We start from the raw sequence: 7,182 nt of genomic DNA on the forward strand, positions 1-7,182 counted from the left end.
GTTTTTTGCCATATGTTTTCTGGGCAGTGAATGTACGAAACATACCGAAATCCATCGGCAAATGAATGTCCAGTATGCTGAAAGATGTATATCACAGCAGCAAATATATGAGTGAAGTAGAAAGTTCGGAAGTGGTGTGACTTCTGTGACAGAAGCTGAGCGCACAGGTCAGGCACACCACGTTGTGTCACCAGAATCTATTACCGATAATGAAGCTATCCTGTTAGATAATCGCCGTGTGACGGTGGATGAAATAGCCACAGATCTGAACGTTAGTCATGGTTAAGCACATCACATCATTCATGAAGTGTTAAAGTTTCGCAAAGTCTGCAAGATGGGTTGCATAGGAGCTCGCGTCTAGCAACCTACACTTTGATACTCTACTACAGTCGCCATACTCACCACACCTTGTATGTACTGCAGTGATTGCCACGCGTTTGGACCAGTCAAAACGGCGATGGGAGGAAACAAATTTCGTTCCCATGAAGAAGTGGCTGCGCACACGACCAAAAGATTTTTTTTTTAGAGGAATCTGTGTGCCTCCTATGCCCTGGAGCAAGTTTGTTAAAAGATAGAGGCTATGTCGAAAGGTCGTACACTTGTGTTCCACTTCTGTTCAATAAAAAAAATGAAAAAGAATATTTAAGGTTTTCATTTGATTCTCCTTTGTATATAGTGTTCTATCCAGCGCGGTAATTGTTAGCTCCAGCAGCGTTCGTAAGCTATGTTCGTTATCTTGCCGTCTTGTCTATTCACTCTAGCACAAAATTTATTTACGCTCTCTGGCTTTCAAACCTCTAATCCAGGCATGGAACTTAGGTTCGTATTGTAGAGGGCTTCCAGGTTTCACACAGCCGTAAGTATAAAAGTGCTGGGAAGGAAACGATTGAGAATAGAAACTTTAACGTTACAGTTCCGTTCCCTTGTGTGCCTCGTATTCGACATACCAAGCCTGACGAGGTGAAATTGTATTCCAGGTGTGATGACCAGCCTAAGAAATGGGCCCGAAGAGAGACCGAAGGAAAAGGCGTTATAATGCCGCACGCCGTATTGGGAAAATCGGCGCCCGTCGCTGCCTTGTACGTGAAATCTGTCAGAGGTCGACAATTACTGTCGCCGTGAATAAAGGGCGGACAAAGCCGGCCTGCGGAGCAGCTGCCGCTTTTGGGAAAGGCGCGGAGTACGCCACGCATAATGGCGGCCCGTGCAAGAATAGCCGATTACGGGGCCCTTTCAGGGCGGCGGCAAAAACCCCACAGAAAGGATCCTGCGGCCTTTGAGTCCTTTTCTTGCCCACGGGTGGCACCGGGCTGCGGGCGACTCCCGTCTGGGCGGAGAGGTGGCGGTTCGGCCCGGCCAATTCACAAACTGCACTTGCTGCGTGCAGCTGGCTGGTGCAAAGGCGCGCACGTACTAGGTCACAGTCTATTGGTTATGAATTGTAGATTAAAACTGAAGAAACTGCAAAAAGGTGGGAATTTAAGGAGATGGGACTTCGATAAACTGACTAAACCAGAGGTTTTACAGAGTTTCAGGGAGAGCATAAGGGAACAATTGACAGGAATGGGCGAAAGAAATACAGTAGAAGAAGAATGGGGAACTCTGAGGGATGAAGTAGTGAAGGCAGCAGAGGATCAAGTAGGTAAAAAGACGAGGGCTAGTAGAAATCATTGGGTAACAGAAGAAATATTGAATTTAATTGATGAAAGGAGAAAACATAAAAATGCAATAAATGAAGCAGGCAAAAAGGAATACAAACGTCTCGAAAATGAGATCGACTGGAAGTGCAAAATGGCTAAGCATGGATGGCTAGAGGACTAATCTAAGGGTATAGAGGCATATCTCACTAGGGGTAAGATAGATACTGCCTACAGGAAAATTAAAGAGACCTTTGGAGAAAAGAGAACCACATGTATGAATATCAAGAGCTCAGATGGAAACCCAGTTCTACGCAAAGAATGTAAAGCAGAAAGGTGGAAGGAGTATATAGAGGGTCTATACAAGGGTGATGTACTTGAGGACAATATTATGGAAATGGAAGAGAATGTAGACGAAGTTGAAATAGGAGATATGATACTGTGTGAAGAGTTTGTCAGAGCACTGGAAGAGCTAAGTCTAAATAAGGCCCCAAGAGCAGACAACATTCTAATAGAACTACTGACAGCCTTGGAAGAGCTTGTCCTGACAAAACTCTACCATCTGGTGAGCAAGATGTATGAGACAGGCGAAATACCCTCAGACTTCAAGAAGAATATAATAATTCCAGTCCCAAAGAAAGCACGTGTTGACTGATGAGAAAATTACCGAACTATCAGTTTAATAAGTCACGACTGCAAAATACTAACGCGAATTCCTGACAGACGAATGGAAAAACTAGCAGAAGCCGACCTCGGGGAAGATCAGTTTGGATTATGAGTACATGACTCGGAGTGGTGCGTTAGCAAAAGAGAGGCGCACAGGCACGCATAAATAGGGGCCGGTTTTCTAACGAGGGGGATTCAAGTGTGGCAGCTCTCCTGGATGGCAGGGCGTGTTACATCACTGGCTACACGCAGCAGCAGATGGGGCGCCAGCGTTCCAGTCCACGGCGGGTCGCTGGTTCGACCCTCTGAGGCCAACGCAGGGTCTGCAGCCAACCAGCGGGCCGCCACTCGATGGCTCGCTATCGCAGGCAGTCTTATTGGCTCCCAACAGACGCCGGAGGCATCCTGAGGTGAGGGCCCCAGATTTAGCTGTCGGATCGTAGGAGCGTGTTGCCGCCGGCGATCTTAACCACGACGCCGAAGGAGCACACAGCGGGCTGCCCTGCAACTGCCAGAGAGTAGCGTTGAGGCAATGGGGATGAAGGCCGCTGGATCGGCTGCCGGCATTTCCTGATGTCATCAAAACACCGCTGCTGTACACAGCCGGTATGCCGCAATACGTTGCATGGGTCGCTGAGGTAGCCCTTCTGCACCAAGCTGTTTTGCAGACGGCCAAGTGGCGTCCTCGGCATTGTGGGACCCTGTGACGCAGACAGAGAGGAATGCGGCACTGTAGCTGGGAGTAATAAAACACTTAAAGATCACGGCCGAGTTTTAAGACGGCGCATCCTGACAGTTCCCATCCACGTTGAAGATTCCTCCACCGTACGCCAGCATCTACATTTGTCAATGACAGCTACACTTTGCTTTTAATAACATAAAATGTTTCAAAAATAGCACGGAACAGAAATTCAAATAATGTTACAGTATTCTGTTGGTATGCACATAGTTTAGTTTTTTACATGTTATCATAATTACATATGTGATGCTTAAATGTATTTCATGGCTACCATACATAACGCTAGAGGGGATAATAGCAGTCAACCTGTCAACTTCTATTTTGTATAAAGAAAGATAATAATTCAGAACTTCGAGGGCTACTTAAAACATAACTAATTGTGTTATAAACAACCACTTTGTGACATATTTTAGCAACCCTTCAAATTTATATCTCTCTCGAACTGATCGGGAACCATCATGAATGACTTTTTTCAAAAAGATGGACAAGAGAACTGTGAGAAATAAGAAGAGCTTGAACAGCATTAAATGGTGAAGTAATACAACCTACACGAAAAACACTGCCTAGTTTTAATAGCTGAGAGGATTTTTGGAACTTTGCGAAAACACAGAATATATGAAATCTGAAAACGTCTAAACGAGTATATGGGACGCATCTGCCACACCATTCATACCATCATGGACAGCTAGTTCGACTTTGTGGTTCATAAAATGCCTGACAATTAAGTCTTTATGTAAATGAATACCCGGAATAGCGGCTATGCCTTTGTAAAGTGTAAGCATTGTTGATGCACCATCTGTTGCGATACTCACAAAACTGTTTTTTAATACATCGTATTTAACGTTATACTTTCCATGAGCTGTTAACAGTATACTGCACTTACTATCTCGCACTTTATATTTCAGCAATATCTAAGAAATTATGGCAAGCAACAACCTCAAAAGACAAACGCACATATACACTGACGAATCACATTAATGTGACCACCCATCAAAAGTCTGGGCTGGACGTACAGGAATAGTGTCAGTGCACCATCTCATATTTTGCAGCTTATGAATGGTAACCAATTATAAAGAGTATTATCGTTCGACCCCAATTGTCATTTTAGCTACGTAATTATGATTTGCAAATGCTAATCATGACCGTAAAACAGGTTTAACATATTAAACATACTATTACACACATCAAAATAAGTTTTGCATCACCTCTGTTCCGAGAGTTCCGGAATCTATATGGAGAATTGGAATAACGATCAACATAAACATCATTTCCGCCCTTTTTATTGCTCGTGAAAACTACACATTGCATGTTGTACGACCATACAACGAGACCTTCAGAGGTGGGGGTCCAAATTGCTGTGCACACCGGTACCCATAATACCCAATAGCACGTCCTCTTGCATTGATCCATGCCTGTATTTGTCGTGGCATACTATCCACAAGTTCATCAAGCCACTGTAGCTCCAGATTGTCATACTCCTCAACAGCTATTCGGCGTAGATCCCTCAGAGTGGTTAGTGGTTCACGTCATCTACAAACAGCATGTTCGATAGGGTTCATGTCTGGAGAACATGCTGGCCACTCTAGTCGAGCGATGTCGTTATCCTGAAGGAAATCATTCACAATATGTGCACGAGCGGGGCGCGAATTGTCGTCCATGAAGACGAATACCTCGCCAATATGCTGCCGATATGGTTGTACTATCGGTCGGAGGATGCCATTCACGTATCGTATAGCCGTTACGCCGCCTTCCATGACCACCAGCGGCGTACGCTGGCAGCACATATTGCCCATCCCAAAACAGCAGGGAACCTCCGCCTTGACGCACTCGCTTTCTAAGGCGTTCGGCCTGATCAGGTTGCCTCCAAATACGTCTCCGACGATTGTCTGGTTGAAGGCATATGCGACACTCATCGGTGAAGAGAACGTGATGCCGATCCTGAGCTGTCCATTCGGCATCTTGTTCGGCTCATTTGTACCACGCTGCGTCGAGTCGCGGTTGCAAAGATGGACCTCGCCATGGACGTCGGGAGTGAAGTTGCGCATCATGCAGCCTGCTGCGCACAGTTTGAGTTGTAACACGAGATCCTGTGGCTGCACGTTATTCAACATGGTGGCGTTGCTGTGAGGGTTCCTCCGAGCCATAATCCGTAGGTAGCGGTCATCCGCTGCAGTAGTAGCCCTTGGGCGGCCAGAGCGAAGCACGTCATCGACAGTTCCTGTCTCTCTGTATCTCCTCCATGTCCGAACAACATCGCTTTGGTTCACTCCGAGACGCCTGGACACTTCCCTTGTTGAGAGCCCTTCCTGGCACAAAGTAACAAAGCGGGCGCTATCGAACCGCGGTACTGCCCGTCTAGGCATGGTTGAACTACAGACAACACGAGCCGTGTACCTCCTTCCTGGTGGAATGACTGGAACTGATTGGCTGTCGGAACCCCTCCGTCTAATAGGCGCTGCTTATTCACGGTTGTTTACATCTTTGGGCGGGTTTAGTGACATCTCTGAACAGTCAAAGGGACTGTGTCTGTGATACAATATCCACAGTTAACGTCTATCTTCATGAGTTCTGGGAACGGGGGTGATGCAAAACGCGGTATTGACTACGCATGGTTGAACTACAGACGACACGAGCCGTGTACCTCCTTCCTGGTGGAATGACTGGAACTGATCAGCTGTCGGACCCCTCCGTCTAATAGGCGCTGCTCATGCATGGTTGTTTACATCTTTGGGCGGGTTTAGTAACATCTCTGAACACAAAGGAACCCTGTGATAAAATACCCACAGACAACGTCTATCTTCAGGTGTTCTGGTAACCGGGGCGATGCAAAAGTTTTTTTTGATCTATGTAGAATTATACACTCCTGGAAATGGAAAAAAGAACACATTGACACCGGTGTGTCAGACCCACCATACTTGCTCCGGACACTGCGAGAGGGCTGTACAAGCAATGATCACACGCACGGCACAGCGGACACACCAGGAACCGCGGTGTTAGCCGTCGAATGGCGCTAGCTGCGCAGCATTTGTGCACCGCCGCCGTCAGTGTCAGCCAGTTTACCGTGGCACACGGAGCTCCATCGCAATCTTTAACACTGGTAGCATGCCGCGACAGCGTGGACGTGAACCGTATGTGCAGTTGACGCACTTTGAGCGAGGGCGTATAGTGGGCATGCGGGAGGTCGGGTGGACGTACCGCCGAATTGCTCAACACGTGGGGCGTGAGGTCTCCACAGTACATCGATGTTGTCGCCAGTGGTCGGCGGAAGGTGCACGTGCCCGTCGACCTGGGACCGGACCGCAGCGACGCACGGATGCACGCCAAGACCCTAGGATCCTACGCAGTGCCGTAGGGGACCGCACCGCCACTTCCCAGCAAATTAGGGACACTGTTGCTCCTGGGGTATCGGCGAGGACCATTCGCAACCGTCTCCATGAAGCTGGGCTACGGTCCCGCACACCGTTAGGCCGTCTTCCGCTCACGCCCCAACATCGTGCAGCCCGCCTCCAGTGGTGTCGCGACAGGCGTGAATGGAGGGACGAATGGAGACGTGTCGTCTTCAGCGATGAGAGTCGCTTCTGCCTTGGTGCCAATGATGGTCGTATGCGTGTTTGGCGCCGTGCAGGTGAGCGCCACAATCAGGACTGCATACGACCGAGGCACACAGGGCCAACACCCGGCATCATGGTGTGGGGAGCGATCTCCTAGACTGGCCGTACACCTCTGGTGATCGTCGAGGGGACACTGAATAGTGCACGGTACATCCAAACCGTCATCGAACCCATCGTTCTACCATTCCTAGACCGGCAAGGGAACTTGCTGTTCCAACAGGACAATGCATGTCCGCATGTATCCCGTGCCACCCAACGTGCTCTAGAAGGTGTAAGTCAACTACCCTGTCCAGCAAGATCTCCGGAACTGTCCCCCATTGAGCATGTTTGGGACTGGATGAAGCGTCGTCTCACGCGGTCTGCACGTCCAGCACGAACGCTGGTCCAACTGAGGCGCCAGGTGGAAATGGCATGGCAAGCCGTTCCACAGGACTACATCCAGCATCTCTACGATCGTCTCCATGGGAGAATAGCAGCCTGCGTTGCTGCGAAAGGTGGATATACATTGTACTAGTGCCGACATTGTGCA

This window comes from Schistocerca gregaria, chromosome 5 (assembly GCF_023897955.1).
Source record: "Schistocerca gregaria isolate iqSchGreg1 chromosome 5, iqSchGreg1.2, whole genome shotgun sequence".
Taxonomy (NCBI): Eukaryota; Metazoa; Arthropoda; class Insecta; order Orthoptera; family Acrididae; genus Schistocerca; species Schistocerca gregaria.